Below are 18,932 nucleotides of genomic sequence, written 5' to 3'. Positions count from 1 at the left end.
AGGAGCTAAAACCATACAACATGCTACTGCCAAGAAGGCTGTGCACAGTGAAGGGTTCAAACAGAGAGCTGAGAGTTATGTGGATCTTGAAGAATGCCTGTGTGTAATGAAAGATAAATCAAATCAACATAATTTCTTAAACCTCTAACAGCATGGTGTCAAAGTAGAAGGACTTGTTGGACTGTTGAGTGTGAATCCCAGGGAAGCATGTTCCCTTGCTGAGGTTGAGCATCCAGAGTTAGCTTTAGCACAAGGACAGAGAGCCTCAGGCATTGTTTAAGGGGCAAGGCTTAAAAGGGTCCTAATAATTCACTGTGAAACAGAAAACTGTGACAAAGGGTAGAAAACACTGAAAGACTTGTAGATCTAACAGATTGATCAGAACTATGATCTATCCACAGCAAATGACCTCAGAAAAACCCAGCAAAACTGAATTATGTTGGATATATAGCATATGTGATATAAATATATATTTATATATAAATATAGAATATTTTAACAGTCTGAATATAGGCATCTGGGAAAAAGTCTAAGCTGTTGATTGAAGATTGATTCTTCAGAACTGCCAAAAACTAAAAATCTAACAACACGCAACAAAAATTTGTGAATTAGCAGTTTCCATATTGGAGACTTTCCAAACACAGTAAGACTATGAAAAATGTCAGAAGAAGAATTAAAAAGAAGCAGAAATCTTCTTCCATGTACTTCAGAATGGAAGCTCCATGTAGAAAAGAAAGATGTACTTCCATATACTGCAATCACTTAGAAATTCAACAGATTATATTCTGTCCTGCTTGAAAGAAAATAATAGAGCCAATTAAATATTCAACAGTCCTGTACTCATGTAGGCTTAAACACAATGTTTCAACTACAAGTTTTGCAGAGACTGGAAAAATGCAGAGGTAATCCTCACTGGAAGGAGGCACAAGCTGAGTTTTCCTTATGTACCCTCTAGTACTTGCTTGCAGAGCAGGAGAGAGAGCAGAAGCTGGGCAGGGGCAGGAGGACAGGGGCAGAGGGGACTGTGGCAGTGCCATTGTGACAGCAATGTCAGTGGCACTGGCCGCGAGGGCTCTGCTTCCTCCAGTTCCCACCTGCCACAGGAGACACTGCCACGTTCAGCACGGAGGCAGGAATTTGCCCAGGCTCTCCATGGGGACATAGAGCACAATCTGCTTTTTTTTTAAACTTTTCTCTTGTGCAGAAACTCATGCTGGATGATGTAAACCTTTGTGGTTAACAGCTTATTTAATAAAATATTGATTTCTTTTTTTCTCATACTTTAGGAAATAGGATCTTCAAGCACTTTGATTAAGTACTGTAGTTTCCTCAAACACTTTTCAAGGTCTAACAAAGTCTAAATCCTAAACTGACTGTTCCCTGTTAAATTATATCCACATTTTCTACAAGTCCTTTAAAAATAAAGTATGCCCACCAAGAGCGTTGATGAAGAACACCTCAAATTTATCCAGCAGTACAGGTCCATCTACAGCTACACACAAAAAATTGTCTAAGTGTAGTATTGAGAGGAAAATACCCTCACTGAAAAATAGATGTGTGAATAAATAAAATCTGTAATAGTTACTTGCCAAATGAAACTAACCAAAGTGGAAAATAAATGGTATACCTCAGTGAAAAAAAATTAGCATTAGTAAAAAGTAAGTTCAATTAGAGTACACAAAAGAAATGTGCACATTATTTATTTGTAACCCTCTAATTAATTATAACCCTAGTATTAGAGATGAAGATGCATATGAAGTAAGGTTTATAAATTTATCTCTTGAAAAATTTTGAAAATGGAAACCATCAATAATTTTTTTTACTCATAAATGAAAATAAGATCACCTGTAGAGTTATGAGATAGGATTTAACTGAATTTAACCTGATGTAACAATATACACAATGGAATACAGACATCTATAGAGAACATTTTTCAAAATACCCATGGAATTCCTATTAGTGTTCATCATAATATGGTTAAATAGAATTACCTTAAAGAGGAACAGGACATAGGAATTGTAACTCCAACTGATAAAATTTGAAATAAAGTATCATAATCTGAAACACTGCCTAGAGAAAAACACATTTTAAATATTTGTCAGTTTCTTTCACTGATAAGTTTGTAATTTTATGGGTCACATGAAAATTTATTTTGAAATAAATTCAACTTTTTTTTTTTTTCCCCATATGAGCTCCCGGAATTTTTTTTTTTTTTTTTCTTAAAACCTGTGGAACTTTTCTGTGCTTTATGAATTCTTTCTACAGAAAATCAAAGAGACTGAATATATACTGGAAGCCCTTCTGAACCAGATTTTTAAGTTCACCCAATGAAAAGCATTTGGCTGCATAACAGCTTTAACCAGCTTTACAATTTCTATCACTCAAGTAGGGATAAATGGGTTCTCAGTTAATAGAGCTTGTGATGTTTGGCCATCTTCAAACTCTGTTTAAATTGGAGATAAACATTCACTGCACATAAATGAAATAATTTTAAAGTGTGTTCTACACACACATGCTGATTTAAATTAGCTGAGGATCTAGTCAGAAATACTGTCCAGATCACTCACACAAACCTTATGCAGAGAAAATATGCTGTCTGCGTATTTTCAGCATAGTCTGTAAGAGATTGTGCTGTAGTAAGCCATAGGTAAATGCTCTTATCTTCTGTATGCTATTTGCACTGGCAAAACAAACGTGTTATGGCCTTCTCTTTTCAACTTTACACAATTAAGGCTTGCAGCCATTAGAAGAGAAGTCTGGAGAAGACAAGAATTAAAGCTCTAGCACATAATGGTATTAAAGAAAACTAATACAATATACTAAAAGACTGAATCAAAGGCAAGTGAAAGATCTTCAAAGTATTGACACTACTGCCAAAGAAAATGCACATCAACTTGGTTAAGCACCTTCAGCTTGCTCCTTTTACCGCGATGGGAAAATAGAAAAGTGTCAATCTTCTGGAGTCAGACACTATCCACCTGCGTGGTTTGTTACGGCAATGGAGCTGCTAGAAAACAAAAGGCTTTATTTGTGGAAGAGAAAACATGAGTGTTGGAGTGTTGATATAGAATCACAGAATCTTGGAATGGTTTGAGTTGGAAGGGACCTCAATAATTATCTTGTTCCAACTCCACTGCCATGGGCACAGGCACTTCCTACTAGACCAGCTTGCTCAAAGCCCCACCCAACATGTCCTTGAACACCTCCAGGGATGGGGCAATCACAGCTTCTCTGGGAAACCTGTGGTGGTGTCTCACCACCCTCACAGTAAAGAATTTCTTCATAATATCTAATCTCAACCTAATGTCTTTCAGTTTGTACCCATTACTCCTTGTCCTGTCACTACAGTTCCTGATGAAGTGTTCCTCTCCAACTTCCCTGCAGGCCCCTTTCAGATACTGGAAGGCTGCTATGAGGGCTCCACACAGCTTTCTCTTCTCCAGGCTGAACAGCCCCAACTTTACTCCATTAAACTACATAATAAGAAAAGGATAAAGAGTGTATGACTCCTGAAGCAGAAAACTCAGAGGTTTTATCTGAGGAAGTTCCCCACTGGTTCTGTCCATCCACAAACTACAAACATGTGTCTTGAAGGCCCACTCTTCTGCTCAAACTGAAACCTGAGAAATACACATAAAATACAATAAATCTGAGGAAAATGTTCTAGGTTTTCCAAAGTCTAGACTAAAACCAAATGTCACCCAGAATCAGTAGCTTTGCCTTTTTATTTTTTCCCTTTTTATACTTGATCACATTTTTGGTCATTGTAAGGAAAAAACAATACACTGTCCTTTCCCAGCTCTATTTAGAATAATGTCTCTAGTTGGTAGGTTTGATGTTTACTGGAGACAGGATGAGAGAGATAGGGAAAGGAGTTTGCTTTGTAGGGATAACACATGCAGTTCTGAACTGAATGACAAGAAAAGTTGCCCCCAAAGTAAGTCCGCCCCACAGAATTAAAATAATTGGTGGACCTGGCTTGTTAATAAAGGATAAAATGCACCTTTGCAGTTCCATCTGATAAAAACAATGGAAAGGAGGTTCTCTGCTACATGACAGATACTAAAGCCTCATAGAGCAGTACATGGAGTTGTGGGTGCAGTCGGTCCAGAACATGCTGCTTCATCACCTCAGTGTGCTGAAACTCTCCCTTAACAGCAAGAAATAATTTTCCAGCACTGATTTATATCACTATTTATCCTAAGGTTACTAAAACTAAAATACAAGGGTAATATTTTAAGACTGTCTTGTGCTCTGCTGGAGTGCAGATACAGAAGGAAGAATTGGCACCTGGTGGTGGCATGGCAAAGGTGCTGCACACAGCCCCAAGCAGAGGCAAAGACAGTATGAAAAGCATGATCCCAGTTCCTGAGGGAATGAGGCAGCCAGGACTGTGGACAGGCTCTGGCAGAATGCCCACAGCCCAGAGAGCAGATGCCAGCAGGAACTGTGTGCTGGCGCTCACACCCCAACATCCTTGTTCTGCCTCTCCCTTCCTATCTCCAAGTCTTCTGCCAAAGCCTCCCACCTGAATTCCTGAATAGCAGTGATGGCCTCCATTGGGCAGTCACCTTGACATGGGATGTGGGGAGCCCTCTGAATATAAAAAACTTGAAAGACCTTGTTGAAGGCCATTCCTGACATGTTTCACTCCCATTTCCAAATACAGCACAAGAGTCTCTCCAGCTGATGAAATATAGTGGTTGTAAAATGCTAGCTAACCACATTTAGCAAATGGAGATAATCAAATAAAAATGAAACTATACTTACTAAAGAAAAACAGTTTCCAAAACACAGACTTTGGCTAGAGGCTGTGTTTTGCTTAAGAGTCTGCCAGGAGATCTGTGGACTGTTTTGTAAACAGTTCTCAAACTGGTGTTTGTGGGAGAGACACATGGGTAGAGGATGAGAGACAGATGGACATATGAAATGTATCCCAAAGGAAGTTCATCAGGAAAGAAAATGCTCGAAAGCAGCTTTGATGGGATCTAAGAGAACTGCATACTGTGGAAAGAAGGTGAACAGGGAATTGTTCATTTCCCATTGTTTCCTGTTACACAAAAGCTAGGGGACAGCCTCAACTGTATGTTTCAATCAAACAAAAGGAAACATTTTTTTCCAACATAACAGATAATTTGTGTGATTCATTATTACCAAAGTTATAATGAGCTATAAAGGAATTTAATGGGTTTGTAAACAATGGGATTACCAGGACTGTTTAGCAGAGTGGTTTAGGTGCAATTATGAGCTGCACCAGTCCAAACTCAATGACTGCTGAAGATGAGATGCTGTCCTGGGGTACCAGATGGTGTTCCACACAAGAGAACCCTTCATTTATATTCTTTCTAATACCCAAACCTAGGCATCTGATCACTATTAGATTTAGCATTATGTAGCAGATTCATAATCTGACCTAATTTGTCATTCTCACATTCTAGAAGACAATTCATGGATCTTTCAGGATTCTTTCTGATTTTTTCTGACCTAGCTGAAAAGCTGTAAGCCAGAGCTTAAAATGGCCCATTCTTTTCTTTTATTCCCTCTACTCTCTTCTTTGACATAAAGTAAATGCTTCATTCCTCTTCAAAAGGGGACAAAAATCAACCCAGGGAACTGCAGACTGCTCAGCCTACCGTTTCCTCAGGAAGTCATTTAGTGAGTCCTCTTGGAGTGCACTTCTGGCACATGAAGGAGAAGGCGACTGGGAACTCTCCTGGGCTGCATTAGTCAGTGGTTTGAGGGATGGGATTATCTAGATACTGAACAAAGAACAACATGGGCAAACTGGAGTGAGTTCAGCAGAGGTCCCTTGGCTGGGTGGGGGCTGGAGCATTTTCCCTTTGAGGAGAGAGTGAAGGAACCTCTTTGGCCAGCCTGGAAGAGACTATGGGAGGACCCAGAAGCAATCCCCCAGCACCTATGGGGGGGTTCTTAGCAAGAAGAGGCATCTGGATTCTTCATAGTGGCACAAGGCAGGAGAACAAGAGACAAAAGGCATAATTTGAAATAAGAGACATTCAGGTTAGTTGAAAGAGAACACATTTTTCCCCATCACACTGTGGAAGAGGTTGCCTAGAGAAGCTGTGCATCTCCATCTCTGCAGGTTTTAGTTTTCAGGACCCAAATGGGTATATCTCTGAGCAACCTGGTTTGGGCTAGGTGCTTTGAGTAGGAGGCTGACCTAGTGACCTTATGAGATTCTTTTCATCCTGAATTATCCTGTGAGCCTATGACACTGTGATAGCAGTGACAATACTGCCTTTCACTCACTCACTTCTATAGATTTAAATATTTTTTCAATCCTGGTAATTTTAAATTGCTTTAGTTTTTCAAACTAATGCATTCGATGTGTGCTTTTTTGTGAGTGATGCTTACTGTCCTAACTTTTCAGCTATTAAACTTGAAGTCCTGCTATGTAGCACTGACAGTATTGAGTTTAATTAAATTAATTAAATAAACTTCCAGTTACAGCAGTGTTTCTTGCTACTAGAGTCTCTTGCTAAGGCAGGAGATGCTGTCCTCTGCTTTTGTGAGACAAAGCAGAGATCCAGCAACTCAGGTTGATGGACCAGCACTGAGGGAAGCTGTGGCACCATGAACCTTCGGCTTCACCCCAAACATCCCTGCTGTAGGGGAGACAGTACAACATATTCTGCCACAAAGACCCTCTCCAGGATGCTTTTGGGGAGAGCAGTAATTCTTCCTAGTATAAAAAGGGGATGCTGACTTTTAAGCTGTGGTGGGGGATCTGAGTCCTGTGCAAGGGAAGGGTGCATCTCCAGATACGACCCATCCCTGCTCAGGTTTGAGAGCTATGTACCATCTTTGAATGACAAACCTCACCCTGGAAAGAAATGCATACGTGAGCTTCCTGTTTCAACTTTCCTACGCACACTTTTCTAGAATAGGGAAACAAGTAAGCCTTAGGTTATTCACAGGCTAGGAATAAATCACTTCTGTCATTTTGCTCAGGCAATTTTATGTTTTTGAATTATATGGAAATAAGAGCAATTAGCTTTTAAACTGTTGTTCCTTTCACATATTTTAGCCACCAATTTCCCATTCTTCTTTATAGGACAGCTAATAGTAGATGTTTTGGTCAGATGGCTTTAAAGAACTGGAATGTACAGAATATAAAATTGTATTTTCTTATCACATTTTTCCCTCTCCTCAGAAGACCGCCCAGCACACATTTCAGACCATACTTGTTTTGCTTCTTTCCTCTCATACTCTTAGAGTTGTATGCATTGGATTAGCTTCTACAATGTATCATTATTTAGCAAACAGATACTGGACTGTTGCATCAGAGATGCAGATTGTTGGCATTGTCTTTTGTATTCTTGAGATTTGTGACTAGAGACACTTTCAAAGTTTTTCTGTTGCACCAAGCAACCTGTTAAAGGCTGACATCAGATACATGCAAGTTTCTATCTTCGTGCATATGAAATGAGTTGAAAAAAATCTACAACTTTTCTGGTAATTCAGTTTACCAAAACCTAATATTTAATATATAAAATATATTAAATTTTAATTGTGTTTTTGGATCTTTTTTTTTTTTCAATGTAATGGTTTTGGACCTTGTAGCAAAAAACGAGAAAACCTCAAAAGCACAAAAAGCACAGGTGCTTTCTGCCTGTGGACACCCTGGGCTGGGACTGCAGGGTGGTGCCAGGCAGAGCCCAGTTGACTGGCAGTGTGCTGGCTGCAGGCTCAGCGCTAGCAGGAAAGGCAGTCTACAGCTTCCAGACCCTGGGGAATAACTCTGCTCAGCCACCTTTTGCATTAACCTCTTGTCAGAAATCTTAAGAAAAAAATATCTTCAAAGCGAAGGATTGTGGAAAAATCATTCATAAATGTCATGTCAAAAAAATACATTTAGCCAAAAGCTCTGGTTGCATGGGCTTTCTTCTTTGACCCCCTCCTCCAGGAGGAGGATAGGGAAAAAAAATTACTGCAACATGCTCTAATAAATTAATGTGTTGAAATTAAAATAATGGAATATGGAACAGAATGTGGAATTTGATACCACAGTCTTGGAATCCACAGAGTCTTGTACATAAGGAAAAGCTACTTCATATTTTTCCATAGTAAATCAGAATTTATTTAGACAAGCATATAAAGACTATTTCAACTCTGTTCAGTTAGAAATGTCTATAATATTAGAAGAGAGGGACGGAGAATAATTATTAGTATTTCTATTTTAGAGTGTCTTTTTCACACCGAACACATTCCTGTGCAGAGCTTGCACAAAGCTTGGGAGGCAATTGTGGACATCCTGAACTGCTTTATGACTCAAGACCCAGGCTTGGAAGAGGATTGTTTTGCAAATATGAGTTTACCTGTTGCGCTCCCTTCATTTTTTCCCTACCTATCCCCCAAGGACTTACGTTACAGCCAAATGGTGTTTTCCAGTGTATTTGCCTGTTGGCATTCCTCGTCAGATGATTAATCACAACTTATTGTACTATGCCTACTGCACCCTGTGGGATTCCCAGGTTGTGTCTCCTGTGAGGACTAGGACATCCATGCTGCTTACCTCTTATGGAGAAGCCTACAAAATATATTGTCGTTTGTGCTAGAAAGCACAACATAATTTTGATTAAGTTCTTTGGTTTGGACTTTGCAATAACAGCATGAGAAAGTAACTTTCTTAGGGAGAAATTCTAGTTCCACTGAAACCATTAAGCATTATTAGTAGCAGCAAGTTATTGGGAAATCTTGTGGCACAGGGTAGATCCTTTGTGTACTACCAAGTCAAGACCAGAGTTATTATTTAGGCTCTGTGAGATTTCTGAATGCATAAAGTTATTTTTTTTAATATTTTCTCCTTTATTTTTAATGCAACAGAATGATGCTATGGTATTCAGTAGCAGTGAGATTATATTTGGTATTTATAAATCTCAGCATCATTTAGCTTTTTTAAATTATAGAGGTTTATTGATAGCTCATTTTGTGGTCCGGGTATTAGAGCATCCATAGCCTCTCATTTCAAACAATTTTTCATAGTAAAATGAAAACAGCTCTAGATGTGGTTTAGATATCAGCCAAGAGGTACCCAAGGGGTGCAATTATCACTTATGACATTAAAGCAAAATGAGAAAGTGCTGAGATAAATAAGTATTCTGGAAAAAGCATTGTCCTAAGTTTACTTCTATTTTTCCAGAAATACTCACTAAACACTGAGAAGTGCAGAAAAAAAGTGAGGTATTTTTTTGGCACATGTTTTATTCTTTAACTTTTGGAGTCATGACTAGTGGATACAAGACACCTCAGACAAAGAGGGATTTTAAATGACTAGTGATTCGAGATATTTATCTGCAACAACATTTTTCAATAAAACCAGATTACACAGAGCTGAATGGCAGTCATTACCATGAGCCTCTTGCAACCTGCTGCTGTAGCCCTCTGTGAACTCCAGGTATATGAAGTATTCAGTCCACGTAGAACTGATTAAACCACTAGGATCAAAAATAAATAGCAGACAAGATGATGGAGGAAAACCAGCAGAGACATTAGTGCTTGTAGACAGTACCTCTGTACATCAGAGACCATTGCACATTTTCTGATCACCGTACTTTCATAGCTTCCTCAATTAACTTGTTCTGTACATTGTTACACGGTCCCTTCCTGAGAAGGATTCAGGACACGAAGGAGCCTCATTCCTTCTGGTTGTTATCTTCTTCAATGTCTCCTTAATGCCATGAGTCACAGGATTCTCCATCAACTTTTCATCTGTAAGAAAAGATTTAGGAAAGACAAAGACTCTAAATTAGTCAATGCAAGCCACAGATAACTTCATTAGAATCAATGTGTTCAGCCAGTGCAGTTTAGACAAGGCACACGTAGCAGGTCTCTAAACAGTAATTGTCTCAGTACTGCCCTGCATGGTGAAGCACAGACTTACATATTTTAGACTGGGCACAGATCAACAAATTGTTGGTAGGCTAATGGATACCCCTTTTCCTTGGTACTTTCCTTCACATGAAGAGTTGCAGTAAAAATTCAGGAGGGAGGAGTTACTGTACACTGTTATTTTGTAAAAATAATACAGGATATGGCATGCTTTATGTAGGTAAGTGCACTGGGACCTTATTTTGGGTCTACTCTGTTCCCCACAGCTTGAAAGTGCCGTGAAAGTACAGAAAACACAGAGAAAACATCATTAAAAGGTATCTAGTGACTTAGGTTAGACAGATGAAACTCAGTTTCTACAGTCTGCCAAAGGGAAGGCTCAGGGGAGACAAGATCACAGAATACAAATACCTTCAAAGGAAGAGGATTATTTGCATTACCAGAATATGACAAAACAAAGAGCAGGGGCTTCAAACTAGAGAACACAAAGTGCACTGGAGTAATTAAGCATTGAATGAAGCATGGTGCCAGTGAAGAAGGGGCCAAGAGGGAGGAACAAGGTCAGAAGAGAAGACTTAAACTGACAGAGGAGGAGAGGATTACAGGCATAATTAATTAGTTCAGTGTTCGGGAAGCTGGGGGATTAGGAGCAGGCAAAAGCTGTATCTTTCCTCCTTCCACAGGAGAGCTCTGTGGTACACTGGCCACCAAGGCCAGACATCCCTGTCTTCAGTGGTTTTGTCTGTGCAGGTAGAGCCCACCTACCAAAGCAGGGCTGTCACGAGCCCACACACTGCACCAACTTTCATCAAGTCTGTACCCCACCTACCCAACGGCTCCAGGGGTGGAGAAAGTTCTTGGCCTGATCTGATTGTCCCACAGCTCAGGTTTTGCTTTTTTTTCTCTTCCATCACTTACAATGTATTTTCCAGGGAAGTGCAATCAAGCTTCTTCCTTAAACTTTCCAATCCTTTATGAGAACTAAAAGCTTTTTATTAAAATATGCTACATTAATAGTATATTCTTAGCTAACATTTTAATATCTTAAAACATTTTAAGATTCATGTGATTTCTTTCCCCTTCATGGAGGACTTCAAATATGCAAAAATGAATCTCCATTTTAAAGGAAGAAGGAAGCAGGTTTTGAAATAAATAATAAAGACAGAAAAGTCATTGCTACAGTTATATTTCTGCAACAGCCACATATCCTTTTCCTGACTGAAGCAATGTCAAAGGTGAAGATGAGTTCATTATAAATTGATTTTCAAAACAACAAAAAAATTGATTATGCTTATTGGAAAACCACTGTGGTCAAACAACCAAACGTCTCTGGAATATCAGAACATGGGTTCACACCAGAGACTATACCTTCAGATACATATTAAAATGGCTTTTTTGTTTAGGTTTTTTTAGTTAAGTCATTGGTTCTAAAGCACACAGAAGTTTAAAGTATTGCCATGAAGTAAAACATGCACTTGTGTTTTGGCTAAATAAAGAATATTTCAGAAGATGGCAAATTATCATAGTCAAGAACTATTTCTGGAAAAGCAGTGCCTGATTTAGTCCATATTTTAATCAAGTAAACAGAGGACAACCAGTTCTATAAATAATGTTGGGGTCCATGTGAGTAAAAATTAGCAGGATGCGATCTTTACAGACTCAGTTGTTTTCAGATTAATTGGAATACAAAATGAAAGTAATTGCACTCTGATATTTTGGTGCATGTCTCAGTGTTTATTGGAAGGAGTCCAGTAAGTTGTCTGTCTATATCTTATTTATAGAATAATCATTTATCATTTTAAATTGCTCCTTAGAAGCAGTAAGCATGGAGTATTTGTACAAATAGTAAATGTCTCTTGATTTTTACCTTTCTGTACCCCCAAAAAGATGTCATTAGGAATAAAATTTAAAAAAATAAACCTGAGTGATTTACTAAAATGAAAGTCCCTTTTGAAGCTAAGAAGTGAAAACTGGATTGTTATTCAGCAGGCCTGTGTGTACTGCAGCCCCTCCAGGCTGTTGCCCATGACAGGCTGTGCTCCCTTTGCCCAGGGGGATGCAACTGGCAGTGTCCTGGATTGCTGGCTGCACAGCTGGGCTCCAACCCTGCTTGGACTGCATTCTACAGCAGCTCTAACTATGGGCACCACCAGAGCAGACCACAAAGTTTAATCTTCATTGATTGGCACAATCATTTTCAATTTTTGTTATAGCTATGTTGGACTTGGTATTTTTAACTTGTTCACATTTTTTTTTATCTGTCCCATGTACATTTACTCAGATGATTAGTTGTACAGATATAGATAGATAGATAGATAGATAGATAGATAGATAGATAGACAGATATGTCAAGTAATAACAATGGACACACTTCCTGATGTTATTTTTGTCTTAAGATTTTTATAAGCAGTATTCAAACGAAAGATGGAACAAAAATTTTAAAACTACACAAAAAGAGCCTGTTAAAATCACTTCTACAGGTAAAATAAATGATCCCTTATTGCTGTTTCATAAAAATTAAGTTTTTAGGCTATTTAAAACTTTTTCTATTGAAAACTACATTATTATGCAAAAGAAATATTAACTGTAGTTAGTGAAGTAACATATTGCTTCTGGTCATCATGGACCTCACTTCTAAAGGTATTTGCTGCCTAATAAAGCAGTTCATTACCTTGTGGGATTTCAGAATTACTGCAGTAGGCCAGCTGCTTATTCCCCATCAAAATCAGTGCCATTAAGATGCCAAGGCACTTCTGAAAAGCAGCCATAGCCATACATGCAAGAATATTGTCACAAGTATGTCTATATATTCTTTAATTTTCAGATTCAACTGTTGTTTCTCTTGTCCATTTGGGAGTTTGTTTGTAAACTGTAAGACAGAAACTCCTTTTTCTGCTTTTTTTACTCAGTCTATCAGCTTTAGATGAAATAACACAAATGCAGAAAATATTGTGTTTGCAATTCACAACTAAAAATTCTACTGGAAGTAATTCAGGAAAGCTTCAACCAATACAGCAGAAACTGAAAAAGCTCCCAAGTTTAAAAAAAAAACAACTAACCACAACACACCAAACAAACCCTCTTTTCTGAAAGACTTGTACAATGTGAAGATTTATTGGGCAAAATGCACTTTTGAACCCATTAACATCTGAGAATAGCAAGAGCAAAATTAGGCCTTAGAACAGACTGTCATTGCCATGAATAGAAATTGCATTTTTAAAGAAAAGTGTACTTACTTTAAACTGAGACCTTTCAATTTAAAGATAAAAGGATGTTTTTTTTAATGTTGGTATGCATGAGCATAAACTCTCATGTTTATGGGTTGTACCTCAAGACTATAAATATTTTAATCATAAGTGATAACATCTACAAATCTAAAATGTAGCCAGTTCCATACTGTCTGAGCAGATGATGTTGTGTAGTTATAGGTACATGTATAGTGACAACAGCACTGGTTCAGGAGCTGCAGCAATCATTATCCTACGCAACACAGGGCAGGACAACAAAAGCAGCAGGGTAGATTTTAGTATTCAGATAGACAAGCTACCCCACATCATTTATATAATGTGTTGGGGCTGTGTGTAAGTGATAGTAAACTAGTGTGGGTTCATTATGATGACTCTTACACTATAAATTCCAAGTAATATATTTCTGTTGAGAGTGGATGTGGTCTTGCTAAGAAAAATAGTAAGTTGTATTGTATGTAATAGAAAGGGACAACTTTGAAAGTTGTTCCTTTGGGCTAAAAAAAGCTGCTTGAATTCTTGAAGATGAAGGTTAGTGAAATGCCTCTAAAAGACCTCTAAAAGACTTAAAAATGAAAAAGAATAGGGGAAAACAAAGCAGATTTTTCTTTTTAATATACAAGTGACTTTCTTGTTTTTCTATCATAAAAACCTTTTTACTATCAAAGTTTGGGGCTAGAGGTTGGTGTGAGAGATCTGGACAACCCAAGTGTGTAATAACACATGTACAATTTGGAACAGGTCAGACAGGAGCTTTATTACCTGTCATCACAGTGAGACAACATGTGGACAGTGTCACCATCTCTGCTCCCCCTATGCTCTGCTAAGTGATTGCAGCCTGTAATCATTCTGATATAGGTTGCACCAGGGAATAAAATAAATAAAATAAAAGAGTCAAGAAAAATGGTCCTTGTGAGGTTAACAAATTCAGGTATCCATCTCCAACAGGGATAGACTTCTTCAGTAGCTTGTTAGCTGACATACCTCCAAGAAGGACTCAGAGTAAATAAGGTAAGGACATGGAGCATTTATTATCAGGTATACCCTGTATTGCCTTCAATTAGCAGTGGGGAGGGGGAAAAAACAGACTGCAAACTCCCAGTTGAAAGGACTGTTCTTTTACTTATTATTCTCAAATAATACTCGGAAATATCAATAACTTTACCACGACACTGATAAAACATGACTCAGGATGTTGACTTTTATGGTATGTCCAGTCAACTGTGCATTATCAATCACAAAAATCTCTTTTCTATTGTCCCCTGACACCTGAAGCTGGGGGATCACTGTGCTCATAAGTGAAACTTGGTTTTCTGCAATATGCTGGCATAAATTTCCCAGTCACAAGAAGTTCACTGGTTCATGTCTTGCAAGTGTAAGGAAAAACACTTCCTTGCTGATGCTCTTCCTCACCCCCTCCCAAATACACACATCAAACATTCTCATGAATACCTCAATACATAATAATGTCTTCCATGCTGTATTTTCCAATTTTTATGGGCAGGTTGTAACTGGAATGTGACTGTGAAATAAACAGTTAAAAAATGCCTGACAATTCCCAAAAAGTAAGCCCATTTTAGCCCCATGATGTTAAAATAGTTTCTGCATGGATTCTACTAAGTATTGTCCTTGCCTGAATCTAAACACTTCAAAGGTGAGCCCCTTTGGCTTTCTTTTAAAGCCCAGGCGAACAGAATGATAAACTTATTAAAACAGTAATGGCATTGTTGCACTTGGTATTTCTATGAGCAAAGTAAAAAAACCCCACCAAACCCATTTGTATCACAATCATACATACTCCTTTGTATACACTCTTTATAACTTATTTGCCCTGACAAGTACACATTGTTTTTTTCTTATGTGTGGCAGGACTCGTGTTAACATAAGTCCACATCTTTCTCACATTAAATTCCTATCACAAAAATCAAGCTAAACCAAAACTGTAAACACACTGATTCTACAGCTGGAAGTTAGCAACTATGGAAATAACAGGTAACACTATTCCTAGTCATTCCTGAAAGATTAGTAAACTCAAAAATTTCATTTCAAGCATTGTGTACCTTGTACATACAAATAATTTCTGCTTCTTAATTTGTCCTCAAATATTTCCATATCTGCTTCTAGCAGTAGGGTGTTCATAGAAATATACACTAGAGCTACTCAATCTCTCTACCCCCATGATCCAAGTAAAAAAATTAAAACTTCTGAGTTCCCTTCTTACCAGGGACTGTTACTCTGGCAAGAATTAGGGGCGGAGGTGATTTGCAACTCACAATTTGGGAGAAGCAACTGCAGACTGCATGGTGAAGGCTCTTTGTAGTTAACGCTGCCAAACTTCCCATTAGAAACCCTTCATTTCAATCATTAAAAACTCTTCCAGAATTTAACTGTTGGGGTTGAAATGTTCCATGTCTGATTTCCAAGAGTGTTAGCATAAATTGTCCAGTTGTTTTCAATAATAAAATCAGCAGAAAATATATTATTTGCCAATCATGCTATTTACCAGTGATTACTTCAACAGTTTTGTAAATCATTTCTGGCAGTATGATATCTTGAGGCAAAGAAGTGAAATTTGGCATTGAATAGTCTTTGCGTGATGGGTAAGTCTTTTGCTGTGCATCTATGTGTATGGATGGGTATACTGCAAAATATAGCCAAGTTATAAATCATTGAGAAAATATCTGATTGCATATGCTCAGTAGCAGCTGATAAATAGTGTTTCCAAGGATTCTGTCCATGCTAAGCCTATTTTCTTTCTGACCCCAGGATAAAGGAGGCTAAGCCCAGACGGTCTCTACAATTGCCTTTCCCAGCTGTGCTGTGCCAGAAAACACAAAGGTGGGGATTACACAAGGGGGTTACATCAATGGGATCACTCCCTGTGGTTAGTAAGGAAAAGGTCTCCTTTCTAGACCTTATAGCTAGCTAACCTCACAAAGCCATTCCCCAAAGCATCCTTCCTCAGCCCCTCAACCGTGCACCAGCTTGAGCAGAAGACATTTGCAGAAGTGTGGGGTTCTGACACCCACACCTGACATTGGGGAGGGCTGTATTGTGAACTAATAAAGTGTGAAGAAGAGTTGTCTATTGTTTTCTTACTCAGAGTCCAAAATTTGTAGTTAAAGTTATTATTCATATTTGTCTGCTTCAGCTTATTATCTGAAAAATGGGACTAATAATAATCTTCATTGCAGCAAACAAGTATGGCAAGAAGTTCATTACTGCTTACAAAACAGCTGAGTACACTAATGATGAACATGAAAGAAATGGTTGTAAGGAAACAAATAATTCTGCCTTACGTCAGTCTTGCACAATGTGAAATGAATCAGCATTGGATGCTTCTTGAAGACAAGGGTAAAATCAAATATTGAGCTCATTAATGGACCATCTATATGAAACATGTTTCCATGCCAGGTGTCTGACTGTAAAGATTTCCAGAAGAAGAGGGTCATTGACAAGAACAAAAAAAGTGTGTTTTTTTTAATTAAAGACTGATCAGAGAGCATAAATCCAAAGGAAGCTAGTTAAAATTGCACAGATTACTGCCAGAAAGAACCAGAGGTGTGTTTTACTGCTTGATTTTCTAAATTTGTGTCCTTTTAACATTTTTTTTTAAATACATAATGTTAACACATGCAAATAGTAGCAAAATGCAGAATGGTTACAGTGAAAATTCTTATGGTTTGAACTGATGATATGCTTCCCTAGGAACGTCATTTAGACCAGATGATTTTACAAAACATAAACCTACTACATGCAAAACCAAGATCTGATTCAGTACCTAACAATATATCCCTGAAACCTAGCACAGACAAGCACAAGATCAACTTCGAAATTCTTGCAGAAACAGGGCTTTAATATAAAGAACTGCAAACAAAACTTGGGATGACAGCAGAAACATGTTTTCCATTTTTCCTGATATTTTTCTGGAGCTGATGTGATTTAGTACTGAAATACAATCCAATGTCAAACAGAAAAAATCTTTCTTTGATGCAATTTCACAAAGCAGTCCTGTTTAACAGCAGGTTTTCCATGAACACAGGGTGACAGCTGAAAAAAAAAAAAGTCAGGCTAAACCTAAGACTTTGGTTAAGAGTCTCTTACCTGGTAAATAAGAGGGTCAAGGTTCCAGGCTGGAAATCACCCATACTATTTAATGTTTTAAGTATCCTCCAGCACTACCTTCACCACACATGGCCCCCACTACTGTCCCACATGACTGGCCACCTTTGGACAGCCTCCCTGTACCATGCCATGGCCCTGGGAACCCAAGGCACAACTTCAGCTTCACAGCAAGCCAACAGCATCACTTCAGACAGCAGCTGTGAGCTGGGGTCATGGGAATGCCACTGGGCAGATGGAAGAGATGTAATAGCGTGGACATGGGTAGCCTATGCCCAGTGGTCAAAAGGTCAAGCATCTTCAATGGTTTCACTTTTTTTAGCAGTGCAGGGGTAGTCCAAGGACCCTGTTCCATCTGAGGGACCACACTGCTAATAGGGGCTAAGGGCTTCCTAGCACTTTCCTCCAGTTCATGCCTCTCACTGGGGAAGCTGGCACCCTTGGAGCTCCCGTTCCTCAGCTCAAACCATCAGTAGCTGATTATGGATACAAACCCTAAAGGTTTTCAGCCTTCTTACCATCACAGCCTTTAACAAAACAGAGGTTTCTGGCAGCTTCCCCTCTGTCCTGTGTCCTTTGTAATCAAGAGATTCCCAAGCACTCGTCACACATATGTGCCTACCCTTGAAGGGCCTGGGCTCGGAACAGGCATTTGGACCCCATGCTTAATAATTAATCCAGGGACTTACAATAAGAAGACTTCAAACACTCCTGCTATACTTCTTTGAAAAATTTCCTTACCATATATTAGCATAAAATGATAAATGTGTTGTGTGAGGTGCAAACAATACGTGCTGCACTGTGCTCGGGACAGTGACTTATGCATGTCCCATGCCCTCCTGCCACATGCATTGTAAGCTGCATGCACAAGATAACCTGGTTATCTCAAAAGCTGTGATATAGCTGGACTTTCCAGTGGAGTCAAGAGCCATTTATAATAATGAGTAAAATTAAACTACTGAATATTTCTGCCTTCAATATGGCAAATGAGTGCTAATCATTGAACTACATTTTGTCATTATTTCGATTTTTTTTCCAGAATATCTGAAGAACTTTTTGAATATTGCATTTTCTAGCATGATTGATTTTAATGCATCAGTCATATATTTTTCCTCTTCCAAATTACACTTGCTGAAGAAACAGAAACATGTTGAACAAGGAAAAAAATCATTCCTGCTTTCTCCTTTTTGCCCCCCATTTTCACTTCTTTCCAGCTGAAAAGTGCTTTTCTTTTAGGAGTTTGTTCACATTCTTGGTCAGCAGGAGTTACCTGAACTTCAGACCCTATGTGAGTGCCTTTGCCTTCCCTGTCCAACACCAGACAAATTTTAAACAATGGACTTTGCTGAAATAGTCATAATCAACGCAGGCTCCCTCTCATCTTCTGGGTCTACACAGTGGCCAGTGCTGGACAGACTAATCTGACTGCACTTGTCAAAAGAGATGTTGCTGTCGCTAGAAGAGAAATTTTTGCATCAGCATAAGCCAAATATTTATGTTATCAAGAAGTTCACCAGGTCCAGTGGAGGTGGACTTTATTAGAGCAAAAGATGACAAATGTCACAGCAGAGAAGAAAGACATTTCATTTAGCCCTTCCACAAATAAGACTTGTGAAATTCTTTTACCACTTCAATTGTTTGAAGCACATTTTTCATATGAAAACTGTTTTTTGTGCTTTGTAGATATTTTTAAGACCTAAACCTCCATAAATT

At 38.5% G+C, this 18,932-nt stretch overlaps 1 protein-coding gene across 10 annotated transcripts in view; it reads right to left on the bottom strand.

Annotated features, from left to right (window-relative positions):
- Positions 1–18,932, bottom strand: part of LOC111932137 (uncharacterized) — a 73,591-nt gene that overhangs the window by 19,080 nt on the left and 35,579 nt on the right. For 5 of the 10 annotated variants that reach the window (XR_015285583.1, XR_015285586.1, XR_015285585.1 and 2 more), the window contains 2 exons: positions 9,576–9,732; positions 9,373–9,458 (listed from right to left, as the gene is read on the bottom strand). The gene's annotated coding sequence lies outside the window, so the exon portion shown is untranslated. Of the gene's footprint in view, positions 1–8,077; positions 9,733–18,932 lie in introns of those variants that run through there. The other 5 variants (XR_015285580.1, XR_015285584.1, XR_015285581.1 and 2 more) reach the window with 2 other exon arrangements.

Source organism: Cyanistes caeruleus, chromosome 4 (assembly GCF_971803275.1).
Source record: "Cyanistes caeruleus chromosome 4, bCyaCae1.hap1.1, whole genome shotgun sequence".
Taxonomy (NCBI): domain Eukaryota; kingdom Metazoa; phylum Chordata; class Aves; order Passeriformes; family Paridae; genus Cyanistes; species Cyanistes caeruleus.
The sequence above is the reverse complement of the archived record's forward strand: the minus strand, read 5'-3'. Positions and strand labels throughout refer to the sequence as shown.